The sequence below is a fragment of the Artemia franciscana genome, chromosome 7, assembly GCF_032884065.1.
Source record: "Artemia franciscana chromosome 7, ASM3288406v1, whole genome shotgun sequence".
NCBI classification, from domain to species: Eukaryota; Metazoa; Arthropoda; class Branchiopoda; order Anostraca; family Artemiidae; genus Artemia; species Artemia franciscana.
In genome coordinates this window covers 18,718,492-18,734,164 of record NC_088869.1, presented here as the reverse complement: position 1 = coordinate 18,734,164, position 15,673 = coordinate 18,718,492, and the positions used below count along the sequence as shown (strand labels likewise).

Genomic DNA, 15,673 nt, shown 5'->3' with positions numbered 1-15,673 from the left:
AGGATACCATCTATCCCTATTTCTACCAACCTGGGCATTAAAATCTCCTAGCAAAAACACCATATTTCTACCTGGTACCCTGTCTATTTGCTCCTGTAACTGTAAGTAAAATTCATCTGAGTCACTAGTATCTCCATCAGTTGGTTCAATGGGGGCATATACTACTATAACTGATACCCTAAACTTTTTAGTCATAAAATGAGCAATTAGTATTCTATTATTAATACCTTCCCAGCCTAAACAAGACTTAGCAGCTTCCTTATTCATCATGAGCCCTACTCCCTGTCTATGTACCCCATCCTTCCTTCCTGAGTAAACAAATTCTATGTCACCTAATTTCATGCTTCCTACCCCTGGGATATGAGTTTCTGAAGCTCCTAATAAATCCAGTTCAAACCGTCTGAATTCGTCAGTCAAAATGTCGATGCGATAGTCATTTTTTAACGTCGTAACATTCCAAGTTCCAATTTTCATGTTCTTTAAATCTTTGAAATTATTTTGGCCTCAAGAAAAGCAGTGATCCCGGATACCAGTGCAGGATGGGGACCAACATATCTTCTCAAGTCTACACCGAAGCGCTTAAGCCGGCTTAGAACCGGACAGCAAGAAGTCCCTGGGACCTCCAGTAAGTTGGAGGCTTTGTGCAATCCTGGGCCCATCTTGGTCACAACATGGTTTTCAGCACTTGGCGATGCTCTTCTATCAACAAGAGTCGAAATCCTGCACAGACAGTCCCAAGCCTATTACCTCCGACTCATTATATATTCATGCCTACAAATATTATGCTACTACGGGGAGGCAGCCCATAGTAGATAAATTAGCTAGGAAGAGGTTTTTCAGCCCGAAAACGCCCATCAAAACAAACCAAGCCCAGAAAATTATCCAATAATCAGAATCCCGTACGAGTGCTGTGTTGTTTACTAGGCTATAATTTCCTCGAGGGGCGCCACTCCTCAAGTGGGAAAAATTGACCGCAAGTTTCCCAGTCTTGCAGGTACCCCGAAAGGGTCGAGGCAGCCCTTTACAGAGGCCGTTGTCCATAAATCTGGATCTTACGCCCTGCCGCAGTTGTCCTCCTATAGAGGATCCTCCCACGATGGTGTTCTGCTTCACCATGCAATTTAACCCATTACTGGGAGAAGGTTTGTAACTCATCTGACGCGTGAACACGGCAGTTGGCCCTGCTGAGTGTACATTTGAGGGGCCTTCTTCCTCCTCCACCTGAAATTATGACCCTCAGGGGAGGGTTTCCCAGTTTCTATTATGGGCCCCACTGGGACAAGGTCCTACTTTGATTTTATTATAATAAATTTCATATTTTCGGCATGTTCGTACTAAAATTTGGCCGTGGAAAGCCGATGGGTTGTGTTTTTACCCCTGTATATATTAGATCGGATCTCAGAAAATGCAACGGAGAGACAGTTCTGATTTCGCCGTTAAACTCACCGCGTCAAGATTCGGAGAGATCCATCTTTAATTCAAGATCAATTTTGTGTATAAGTATAAATACTAAGTTTTGGTCGAGGACAGCTAATGACAAAGCTAATTTCAGACTGCCAGTGTAATTTATTATACTAAGTGGTTAGGTTACGTTAAGTGTAACCTTTCCGACCAAAACGAGTCCTTTCACAGAAGACTAACGCCTAAAATTCATAAAAATATCATAATCCTCGTCAAAAAATCCTCACAATCATTGTAAGCAAACTATTTAAAAATTATAAACGTGGAATGGAGACAAGCTATAGTCAAGAATGAAAGATTTTCAAGGAAAAACCTAGGAAAATCCAGGAATTCTCTGCTGTTGCAACTATATTAACTTTTCTATATCGTAGAATAATCTTTCATAACGTAAAATTCTAATTAGAACTCGAGTCCGCTTTCTTAACCAATCAACAAGTCGTAACTTATGCTGGTGCAAAAGTTTTTCCAACACAGGGTGAACCATCCATTATACTAAAAGAGACAATTTGTTACATTATCACTTAACACCATGTTAAATGTAACACTAACAGTGTTGGTACCAACACTAACCATACTTACCTCAGGCTAAGTTTTGAAAAAGATTCAATTAACATTTATTTTCTACACAAAAAAGAATTAGAGCGAAAACTCAGTACAACCAATTGAATTACAGTAAAATCCTGTGAAGTAAGCATATAAGAAAGTTGTAATTAAAGTATAATTAAGCAATACTACACTATTAGCATATTACAAGAAACGCTTGCTACTATAGCCGTAATACCAACCCTGCTTACCTCAAGTTGAGGTTTGACAGATAAAATTCAAACGATTTATGTATGTGTTATTTAACAGAAAAACAATGTAGAGTGAGAACTCACCGCTGCTAATTAATTTACAATAATAAATTCTATTCACTCATTTAAACTTATTTTCTTTTTCTTCTCAACAATATTTTTCAAGAAAAATTCACCAGCTTTATATGAGCTACGAACCAGAGGGCCACTCGCAACATAGAGAAAACCCATATTTTTTCCTTCAATCTCGTATTCGAGGAACTTTTCAGGGGTTACATATTCTTGTACCTTCAGGTGACGTTTTGTTGGTTGCATATACTGACCAAGTGTTAAACAATCCACATTGTTTCCAATCTTGTCAATCTGGTTTCTAGGGGTGTTATCGGCGACCTGAAACGATTGTTTCTGGCAAAAAACTTGTGAAAATCGAGGTAGCTGAAAATATTCTATGGAACCGTTCAGAACAGGAAAATACATCGAAAAATGGTTGCAATCATCTTACAGGCTATTGTCTTCTTTTATAGATAGTACCAATTTTGTTTTAAAAGCAATATCCTTCATAGGGTACACTTGTGAAAAAGAGCCAGACATTTTCTAAGATTTCTAAGCAATTAGAGGAAATAGAGCAAAATCCTAGCAAACATTTTGTAGCATCTTCAAGAACCTACGGCCTGATATTAAAAGCGATATCTTCCGCCAATGAATACTTGAGTACTTTTTAAATATAAATTTTCGATTTTAACATGGGATTTTCGAGTTCCATCAGTTCACTTAATCACGGCCTTAAGGCTTTCATAGCCCATTTTTTGTTTATTAAACCTTATCCCTACCTATCCATAGCGTGTCCCTAGTAATTAAACCCATAGCCATAATGAGTGATTTACAAAATGCCAATCTTTCATTCTATATAAAAAGCATTTCTTCACCGAAAAAATATAAACAATACAAAATGAAAAGTGAAGAGATTGCTCCACCCCCCCCCCCCCAGAAAAGTACCATGAAACTCATGCCGGTTCTACGTCAGCTAAAAAGGACTTTCAGAATTGCTCGCTTAAGGTTCATAGGCCTCATAAGCTCCGTTACGAGCCTACTTAAGCTCCTTAACGTTAGCAAATTACAAAGTTGAAAATTTTCAACTTAACATGCATAACGTAACCAATTTAAAAGAAAAGTGATTTGAACTGGCCAAGGATGAATTAGACTATTGCACAATAGACTTTTCTAAGGAAAGGTCTTTTTTGTACAATCCAAGGGACAAAAAATAATATTTGTTTCCATTTGCTTCCTTAGTACCTTCCATGTCTTTAGATCTTCATTTTTAAAAATTAAATAATATAGAAAAGCTCAAGTTATGGAGCTTATGGAAGCGAAAGTGTGAGAGGATAAATTTCATTGTGAAACCAATTTACTTAAGCTCTGTAGCGAAAGCAACTTAGCACAGACAACTTAGCTGTAATGTGAAACCAGGGTCATGGTTTGAATTTGTCACTTACGGGTCCAGTCTCTGTAACTGGTGATTCAGGTGCTACATTTTGGGACTGGTGTAAATAACTAGCCGTGTGCATTCTGTTTCTAAAATTCCTGTTATTCTGGTTTTCCACATTCGCCATCCTTAAGTTTGTTTATACTAATGTTTGCTATTGCATGTGCTTCCACCAACTAACATGAATTTGTCATATAAAAAATAGTATGTGAATTTCACTAACAAATAAAAAAGCTACTATAAAACAATTTCTTATGACGATTTGAAGCTATAGTAGAAAAAAATATTCCACCAATAGAAATGGCAGGATGCTTAGAACGAGGAAGAACAATCTTAACCTAATTTGAGAATTTAATCTTTATTAGGTCATTGTGGCTCGAAAATGTAATAATAGCTTTGTTAAACATGTAAAAGACCAATAATTGACCATGAAGACTGGCAAAATATATTTAATTTCTTAATATTTTCAGACTAAAATATATTTGCTACGGTTGTCCTTTTAAAACATTATTGAGATGCACTTACCTTCCGGCAATTTTTACACGTCATTTTTCTTTTCAATACAAATGCAAAACTTGGTATTGTGCATATATGCATAATTTTATTAAACATTGATAAGCTTTTCGGATGAAGCAGATTATTTTTTCTCTTCATTACCAAGATAGGACAGAAATATATCCGCGTGTCGATTCAATTTTTAATAGGCTTATTCACTCGTTTTATTTTAAGGAAATGGATTGGTTATTTGGCATGAAAATTAATGCCTTCATGTGCCCCCCTCGTTTTCTACATGTGGTATTAGTGATGTCTAGTTTAACTTACTTGCAGGAGTAGTGGCAACTTTTTAAAGAGCAAACCACGGCCCATAACAACCAAAGTTTAAAAGTACTTTTTTAAGAAAGCTGACCAGTGAAAAAATTACTAGTTATAGCTGATTCAGAAAAGGTAACTATTATTTCGGTTTATTTAATAGAAAAATTTTATTTTGAAAAAAAGATTTATAGAAATTTCACAAAAATGGTACTCCTTGAAAATGGTAGTGAATTTAGATGAAAAATACACCGTCATTGCTGGAACCCTAAATTGGGAAATTAAAGACCCCTCCCCTTGAACAGAAAAGAAAGCCACTTATTGCATTGAAAGCACTGATATGTCCTTTTTTCCATTTTTTTTTCTCTGCTGCTAGTGGGACATTGGAACGTCACAAAGAGCGACTTAAAGGCTTAATTTGAAAGATGACTTTTATGTCTATTCGCTTTTTACATAATGACTTGATAACGATTTCATAAAGTATCATATGGCACCCCAAAACGTCACTTTGGGTGCCATATCTGGATTGGAAAGGCTGGGAAGTATGAAAAGAGTACCGTTATAATCTTCGTGTTAAAAAATGCTAAACCTGAGGATCACAATTCCCCACCTTGTGTACCTCCCTCAAGAATCACTGAATAATTTTTACGATCCGTCGGATGACAAACTAAACTAGATTAGTTCTAATAAATTGGCTAGTTTTAAGCTTGGATAATATTTTAAATTTTTTAAATGTGTATTCACTTTCTAGCGTTCTTCTAGCAGCGAAGAAAAAAGGAAGCATCTCTGTGCTTGGAGCCTGGCGTCCCTCGGGAAATTTCAGAGTACTGTTTGCAATTGGTTTTTGTAAAATAAATTTAAATTTCGCTAAATGTTCATCCAAAAACTAAGTGTTACAAAACAGATACGAACTTGATCTGATATATGTTTCTTGCTTCTCTTTGGAAGATTGAATAAAGTACTAAAGTTTGCGATTTGCATTTGTGTTAGTTGGGGTATTCAGATGGTTCGTTACGAAAATATTTACATTGGTTTTATGTCATAGTTTCGTTGGTCATCTCCAATGTGTCATTGCCAAAAGTATAATCGTTACTTTTATATGATCGGCTTAAAGGTTTTTTCCACCATTTTGAAAATGATTGTTATGGGCCAAAATATACTAGTCTAAAGAACATCATTGGGTTTTCTTGTCATTGGACTGAATGTCATTGTTTTTATCTGTCATTGGAAAAAAAGTATGCCACATCTTTGTTTGATCCTAATGTCTATAAAAAATAACTGCCCCCCCCCCCACACACTATCAAAGAAGGTTTTATTTAACTGAAAATTATTGTTTTCATTACGAACGTGATTGTATGATTTCATGGGATATTTTCACACGGGAAAACAGTGTCCAGGGAAGTTTTTGAGCGTAAAGAGTTAAGAATATACGAAAAATTGTAGTTAGGGACTATTAACAACAGAGAACATGATCACTTACAAAAAAAGGCGATATCTATTAATCATAAATTAAAACAATGCACGTCTCAAATGACAGGTTAAAACTAATGAAACTTTCCCTGATAGATAAGATGAATGGTACTTTGTCCAATGAAAGAAAATAATCTTGACACTTCTTGCTATGGCAAAAACATTGACACTTTGTTTGATGACAAAATATAGGTAATAAGACTTTTTGGGTTCAAATTTTTGGGTAATAAGACTTTTTGGGTTCAATCGTGTCAAATGACACTGATCTTGTAATGCCAACTTTGAGAATGACCGGAAAATCGAGACATAATAGTTTCGTGGGAAAATATCATAGAACTTTAGGTGAGGACTTTAATCATAATTAAAACATATACACAAAAATGCACACTTAAAAGTAAAAATAACAAGAGGAAAAAAAGAACAGGGTTTTGGTGTAACGTTTCAAAGGACAATTTTTTTATTCGTTTCATTGTGTCCCAGTAACACTTAAGATTAATTTTCCGCTACATACCGTGTGCATTTCGCTTGTAATTCATCCCTCCGGATATTGTCATAATTCTCATTCCTAACAATGGTTAGTTCAATCCTTGAATGTACTCCAAGCTCCATAAATCTCACCCACTTGCCAAATCTGATAATATAAAAACGCAACACTTTGAATTCAAAATTATAAATTTTTAGACGTGAAACGCTTTTTTGAACCCAAAGAACCGATGTACCATATTAATTCGTGGTAGCATTGGTCTGTGGTTCTGCTCCTGGATTTCGCTCCCTAATGTTGACATTATTTTCTTTTTGAATTATTTCGATTTAAATAATTACTTATAAATCCTTTGGGATACATCAAGTTTAAAGAAAGAAAAAAATTCGAAATATACTTTTTCAGTAACTCTATGAATCCTCGAGGGCTTCATCCATTTTCGGGTGAATGAAGGAGCATGTTCGAAATCGGATTTGCCGGGAAACTAGAAACATTATTCCAGTCGATTTACCCAGCAGTGTCAATTCACTAAAGTTGGGGGGGGGGATACGGTTTTCGAAATCTCGCAGGGAAAATTTTTCTGTTTCTAACTTTTTTTCAGTGAAAATACCAAAAAAGCCATTTTCGAATGACAAGCTAGATAAAAAGGTATTTTTCAAAAGCTAGGGAGGGAAAACATCTAGGGGGGGGGGAATACTCCCTCCCTAAGCTGATGCCACTGGTATAGCTGAGGAAGAAGATAGGTATTTAGGACATCATATCCAAAAAATCATTGCAAAAATCTAGGCTTCATATCTTTCAAAACTATACAGTTTTCTTGAAACTAGTGTACCTAAATAGGCGTACGAGTAATTAGACAATTTGGGGTTATCATTTCAAAGCCACCCTCAGTGTAAAATCTAACCTAAATTTTGGAAGGAACTCCTGTAAATTCGAAATTTTGTGACCCGTCAACTTTTTGGGAATTTCAATATAAATTTTTCTTCTTTAAAGAAGGCTAAAAGAAATTAAACTAATCCTTTGAATCTATTTTGTTATTTTTTTTTAACTCATTTTGTTATATTTCGGTAATATATTGCAATCCAGTAATATTTTAATTTCTCAATATGTAGTTATTAAACCGAAATTTACTAGCAAGGGGCATCTAAGATTTCTGTTTGGGAAGAGATACATGTTTTTTCTGGGAAGGGGAGTGAGGGGTACGAAAAACTGAAAAAATACATCAAAGATTTATTTATATGCATTTTGCTACATTTTTAAGAGTCAGGCAAAGATTTTTTGTGGGGGGTGGGGTCATACTCGGTACCCCCCCTCCTGGATAATCGTTTGCTGGCCGCTTTTTGAAATCACCGCACTCATTTCAATGGCACTTCTTAACTCATCATCTTACAATCGTAAAGTCAAGATGATTTGCCACTTTGACAAATGCCAAAAAGGAGGAAAAATAATCAAAAGAGGAGATCCATGTGCTGTCAGAAAATCTGATATTTAACCCTGTAAATGAAGATTTTATTATTGCCTCAATAGGCTTGAAATGAAGCCTCCAAATCGTTTTTAATACTAGGGATAAATACTTCACAAACATTTGCCTTGATCTTCAATAAAGCTATCACGCCTTGCTGTTTGTTCTGCAAATATAAGCTCCAATCTTTGACTGTTCAATGCTAATTCTCCGAGAATAATTGACGTGTCATATCCTGAAGTTTCGTTATTGACAGAGCCTTTGAAAACTTATTAAAACTCGGAGGTGTCTGAAATGAGGCTTCTAAGTGGTTTAAAATGGCTGCCCGAGACAGTAAACACGAATCTTTTGAGTAGGTTTTATATATATATATATATATATATATATATATATATATATATATATATATATATATATATATATATATATATATATATATATGTGTATATATATATATATATATATATATATATATGTATATATATATATATATATATATATATATATATATATATATATATATATATATATATATATATATATATATATATATAAATATATATATATATATATATATATATATATATATATATATATATATATATATATATATATATATATATATATATATATATATATATATATATATATATATATATATATATATATAAAAATGTATAAAAAAAAGTGTAAAAAAAATGTAAAAAAAACAACTGAAAACTTCGCACCTCTCGGACGACTGTTCGGACAACTGATCTTCGCTACGTCTAATTTGGCCCAATAAGTTAAACTTTGTTTGACTCACAGCCAACACTGAGTTTTCAGCCTTTTTTTCTAAGTATATTTTTTAAAACATGAGCTATTTTTCGAAAAAAAAACTAAATTCCTAACGATTCTTTAGCCGTCCTTATGGCGCAAAGAATGCGCTTACGTGGAAAATGTTTTCCTGGTGGGGTGAGGGAGATCATAAGAAATAATTGTTTGTGAATTTGAATAAGATATACCGTTAAACTCGGGAAGATTTGGCAGGGGGTGGGCCCCAAAACCTTTATTGTACATACATCTCTGGTATGCAGTATCCTTTTTAAAATTGAATTAAAGAAGAAACTTTTGTAATTGTCTCTTACCACAGTTTAGTAAATTAATGAAAATGAACAAATGAATAAAAATTCAGAGAATTTGTCAAAATCAGAATAAATTCCCTATAGGAAGCTGTTTGGCGCCAAACAGCTTAAGAAGGTCAAATTGACCAAATTAGTATAACACGTTGAACAGAAATAAACCAGCAAAACCTAATAGTTGAAATTTACAACACTTTTTGCCCATAAAAATTTATAATTTATAGTAATGTAAATGTCAGCACTCAAACGAATAATGCAGTTGTATTTCTCTTCAAATCCCCAAAAGGCCAGATAGTCATTTGAAATTTAATAAAAACAAGTTAAACTTTGAAATGATTTCTTTCTTTATTTTAAAACCAGATAAAAACTCGAAATTTTTGTCGTCTAATATGCTTCCAATTTTCCTCAACTTTTTTTGTTTGTTTAATCCAATCCTTTTAAATGGATAGGAAATTCATTGCCTGAACAAAAGGTCAAATTTCAGCTATATTTGAATATGACATTCCATTTAAGTAGTCAATTTAGTTTTCGGTAAAGCAGAAATGTCCCTCTAGTCTTTCCGACAGCCCCCCAGCATCCCAAGCCCTTCAACCTATTTTAGGCTAATCTCCTCTACTTACCATCCAGCCTCCATATTTTTTCATTAAGCACAGCAACTTAGTTCCTAGCCTTTCGGCTGTCAACATCTTAAATCTTTTAAATATTACTCATTAACGCTTCTTTCACGTAACACCCTAGAGTGTTTTACACTAACATTACCTAAAACGTGATTCAATTCTACGGAGAAAATTTTTCCATAACGAAGGACGTTTTAGACTCAATAGTTAAGGAAAACTACTGCTACTACTACCACTACTACTTATAAATCACCGCAGCACCAAGCAGACTGAGGCCAACACAGCTACGCACGCTCCTCCTCCAACCTAATCTATTCAAGGCCGCCCTCTTTACACCCCAAATCTTTATTTATGACATCCTCCCACCCCAAACGAGGACAACCTGCTTATTGGACAAAAAGGACAATGTTCGGCAATCTGTCATCCTTCATCCGAAGAACGTGCCCTAGCCATCTCAACCTTTCTTTCTTTATACCCCTAGATAGCGGGACTGAACTACATTTTTCGTGCAACCTACTGTTTGAAATACGATCAATCAGCCGGGTACCTAGAAAAATCCGTAGGCAATTTCTCTGGAAAACATCTAGTAAATTTTCATCCACTATTCGGAGCGCCCATATTTTAGAGCCATATTTGACCACTGTCAACACTGTACCTTCCAATATTCTTGGTTTGCAGACTTATCTTCCTATTATTACAAACTTTGAACTTTTTCTTCCTATTCTTACAAAATGTGGAAAAACACTCTGAGCCTTGGCTATTCTACTTTTAACATCTTCACTGCTCCCACCGTCTTTACTAATAATGCTACCAAGGCAAGTGAAGCTGCCCACCTGATCAATCTCTTGGTTACGCAACGTCACCTTTCATCTTCACTTATTCCAAGCCTTAGTGTTTTAATCTTCTTAACAATAATTTTCAAACCTATTCTAACACCCTGAACTCGTAAAACCTCTAAAAATTCGTTCAATTTGCTCAAACTTTCATTCAATATGATCAGTCAATATGATCAAATATATGATCAAAAAAATTTCAAATAATATGATCAAAAAACTTTCATTCAATATTCAATATCATCAGCATAATCTAAGTCCAGGAGAGTTTTTCCTCTCCATTTGATTCCGTGGTCTCCAATTGCCTTACCCGTGCTCCTTAAGAGGATGTCTATCAAAATGATCAAGATAAAGGGAGATAGAGCACAGCCATGCTTAACTCCTGATTTAATAAAAAACCAATTGCTAACCTCATTTCCTACCAAAACCACAGCAGTATTATTCTCGTATATAGCACAAATCACTTTAATGTATTTGTCTGGTATACCCTATAAGGATAAGACCTTTGCTAAAGCTCTTCTATCAACAGAATTGAACACTTGCTCATAATTTATAAAACTGAGGACCAAAGTTGTTTGACAACGAAGGCACTTCTCAATTATTAACCTAAGAGTGAAAAATTGGTCAATACCAATTTTCCTACCTTTTCCAAAACCGCACTGTTCTTCTCTTCAAGCATTGTCTACAGCATCTCTCAGTTTTAAAAGTATTATATTACTAAGTAGATGCTACCTACAGAAACCAGACTAATGCCTCAATAATTACGACCCTCACTCTTGTCACCTTTCTTATACAGTGGTTTAATTAGTGTTTTCCTAAAATCATTAGGTACTTCCCCTTATTCAAAAATCATATTCATAATCTTCAGTAACTTATCTTTAACCTCAGAGCCATCATATTACAAAAGCTTATTTATCACACTATCAGTACCTGGAACCTTATAATTTTTTAATCCTTTTATTACTGTCGCTAATTCTTCCTCACAAAATAAATCATCCTTCACATCCAAGGTATTACACACTTTTTCATTTTGATCTATATCTTTTCCTGTAATTGTATCTCGGTTTAGTACATTCTCACAATGTTCCAACCATCTCTCTTTAACTCTTTCCTTATCACTAATTGTGGCCCCATTCCCATCTTTACCTGGGACCAGTCCGGATTGAATAATCCCTCTCAATTTATTAACATACCAGTATAATATTTTATTATTACACCGTCTAGCTGCATCTTCCAGATCCTCGGCAATTTTATCCATGTCCTCCACTTCACATCTCCTTAGTTTATATTTTTCTCTTTTTTGAAAGCGACATTAAAACTTAAAACGAACAGAAATTACTCCGTATATAAAATGGGTTGTCTCCTCCGCAGTCCCTCGCTCTTTACGCTAAAGCTTTTAATTGTTTTAAAAAGTAGAATTGTGGCAAAGAGTCAAACTTTAGTGTAAAGAGCGAGGGATTGCGGAGGAGACAACCCATTTTATATACGGAGTAATTTCTGTTCGTTTTAAGTTTTAATCTCGCTCCTTACTTTCAGCTAAAAAAATTAGTTTTTTTTATATTTAATTTCTGAACATTTTTGAATTAATGCATGTTTGGTTTTGGCTCTCCCCACATAAATTATTAAAATGAAATTTGTATATTAATTCTTTTTTTGGATAAATGGCTTTCTCTTAGTTTTGATCAGACGATTTTGAGAAATAAGAGGTGGAGAAGGAGGCCTAGTTGCCCTCCAATTCTTCGGTTGCTTAAAAAGGCAACTAGAACTTTTAATTTTTAACGAACGTTTTTATTAGTAAAAAATATACGTAACTTATAAATTAGCAACTTACGTAACAAACTTTCACAATCCTATATTTTTATCATGTATACAAGGGGGTTTGTATCCTCGTTAATACATCGCTTTTTACACTAAATCTTTAGTTTTGTCCCAATTCTTTAAAAATGACCCCTGAATCAGAAAGGCCGTAGAATAAATAGTTGAAATTACTAAAAATACTTTAGCATAAAGAGCAAGGTATTTATCTCCTCCTAAATATCTCGCTCTTTATGCTAAAGTATTTTTAGAACCCCTCATATGCGTAAAAATCTCTGTTCGTTTTAAGTTTCAATGCTACTTCTTCCTTTCATTTGAAAAAACGTTTTCATGTTTATTTTTCATTGTTTTCTTATAGTAATGCTAGAAAATCATGCGCCCTTTTCCTTGAATTTTTCTTCCCCCATGACAGATTCCTCCAAGGAAAGATCCTCCAACATAGCCCCCTCCCCTCAGCCCCACACCCCAAACAAAATAAAATCCCCCTGAAAACGTCTGTACACTTCCCAATAACCATATTACTATATGTAAACACTGGTCAAAGTTTGTAACTTGCAGCCCCTACCCCAGGGATTGTAGGGGAGTAAATCATCCCCAAATACATAGTTATTATGGTTTTCGACTATGTTGAACAAAATGGCTATCTCAAAATTTTGATCCGTTGACATTGGGAAAAAAATGAGCGTGGGAGGGGGCCTAGATGCCATCCAATGTTTTTGGTCACTTAAAAAGGGCACTAGAACTTTTCATTTCCGTTAGAATGAGCCCTCTTGCGACATTCTAGGACCACTTGGTCGATACGATGACCCCTGGGAAAAAAAAAAAAAAAAAAAAAAAAAAAAAAAAAAAAAAAAAAAAAAAAAAAAAAAAAAAAACACGCACCCGTGATTTGTCTTCTGGCAAAAAATACAAAATTCTACATTTTTGTAGATAGGAGCTTGAAACTTCTACAGTAGGGTTCTCTGATACGCTGAATCTGATGGTGTGATTTTCGTTAAGATTCTATGACTTTTAGGGGGTGTTTCCCCCTATTTTCTTAAATAAGGCAAATTTTCTCAGGCTCGTAACTTTTGATGGGTAAGACTAAACTTAATGAAACTTATATATTTAAAATCAGCATTAAAATGCAATTCTTTTGATGTAGCTATTGATATCAAAATTCAATTTTTTAGAGTTTTGGTTACTATTGAGCCGGGTCGTTCTTTACTACAGTTCGTTACCACGAACTGTTTGATAACATAACCAATAAGGTTTGCTGTCCTACCATCACGTGAATACCATGTCAACTTATGGGCCATTTTACGACCAAACACCGTATTAATTATAACTAGGTTGTCATACCTGCAAAATTGCAAAAGTCTGTAGCCATTACTGTTTTCTTTTCCTACACCAAATTTACCTTGGCTAGGATACCATCTATCTCTATTTCTACCAACCTATGCGTTAAAATCTCCTAGTAAAAGCATCATATTTCTACCTGATAACCTGTCTATTTGCTCCTCCAACTGTAAGTAAAATCCATCTGAGTCACTAGCATCTCCGTAAGTTGGTTCAACAGGGACATGCACTGATACCCTGAACTTTTTAGTCATAAAATGAATATTTAATAGAACTCTCGTTATTAACTACTAATTACAAAAACTATAAATACACACAACCACCCTGGGGAAGGCTCAAAGAGCCTGATGTTGGACGGCTGCAATCCTCTGATTCTCAACCTAATTTAATAAGAAAAAAAAAAAAAAAACAGAAACTAAAAAAAACGGAAACTAAAAAAGGACAAAACACTCTCACTCAATTACTCCTTAATACCAGAATATAAATAAATAAAGGCTAACAATAATTAAAAAAAAAGAAGAAAAAGAAAAAAAAGAATTATCTCCCCACTTCCAATAAATGTTTTTTTAAATTTACTTTAAACAACCCAATATGTTCCGCCTCCCTAATGCCAGCTGGGATATCATTCCAAATAGCCGGAGCTAAATACCTAATTCCGAAAGCTGCACGTGTGGTGTCTCGGTACTCAACAATAAAATTATCTGCCTCTCTAGTCTCATACCCATGGAGTGAACGATTTACTCGAAAAAAACTGGTAAAAACTGGAGAGAATACATCATTGCAACATCGATACGCAAAAACAGCAGCTTGATAATCTCGAATCTGACCAATGTTAAGCACTCGTAATTTCTTAAAACATGACGCGGTATCATTCACATTTTCTACATAATTACCAAGAAGACGTACTGTTTTATTTTGTAGGATCTGCACTCTTTTAAAATTTGCATAGAAATTACTCGACCAAAGGACACAACCATAAGAAATATAAGGCGCAACAATGGTGTGGTATAATAATAAAAGAACTGGTAATGGTAAAACATGCTTTAAGGCTGGACGGACTCGGAAAGAATCTTCCTATACCTCCCATGTTAAACATTTGGAGTTTGCCTGACGTTCCTGAATTAGTGATTTTGGCGGTTTTTATGTCAATAGAAGTAAAAAAATCTGGTGAATATTTTGGCATAATCAAATCTTAAAGCCGACAATTATTTTTTTTATAATTCCAAAATAATTATAAAACCTGTTTAGGGTTTGCATTCTAGATTGGTATGCTTGAAATTGTTGTTGTGGGTATCAAAAAATAGAGCAAAAAAATTTCTATTCATCAATAAGAAGCTTTTTTCTATAATATATACCTCCTGGCTGCAGTCCCTTCAAATACTTTACATATTTGTGTTCCGAAATCAAAATTTCCCCTCAAAAGGTTAGATTGAGCTGTAATCGGAGCATCTAAGAATGCAAAAATTACACCAAGGGGCTAACCACTTGGATTGTTCAGGAGCGATTCAGTCAAGCATTATTTAGTTCTAACCTGTTTAAACAGAGTCTAGAGAAGAAGTAAGGTGCAGACACCAAACTGCCGGTTAATGAATATATAAGAAAATTGTATTGTATAAATAATTAAGGATAAGCTACGTCTAATCCTAGAGATAAATTGAACACAGCACAAGGGCCGAATAAGAAGCAATGGTTTTATTTTAAAAAGATTGATCTATCGTTTTGGTTTAATTAAAATAAATTCAGGACAAATTTATGTATTGTAGTATAAGTACAATTTTGCATAATCTTCGTACTGAAATAAGAATTAAAAATATATAAAACAAGCTAATTAATAACTAATGAATGAAACAAAATAACGAATGAACGAAACAAAATGTCCCCAGAATATTTAAATTTGTTATAGCAAAACCCGAGTCTTGCTGTAGAACTACCAAAGCAAACTACAAAAGGAGTCAATGACCAGTCTCAAGTCCAAAGCCTTTCCAAGA

General features: G+C 34.4%; 1 protein-coding gene across 1 annotated transcript in view; it reads left to right on the top strand.

The window, feature by feature from the left end:
- LOC136028939 (G-protein coupled receptor moody-like) overlaps positions 1-15,673 on the top strand; it is a 131,066-nt gene that overhangs the window by 60,394 nt on the left and 54,999 nt on the right. The window lies entirely within an intron of this gene.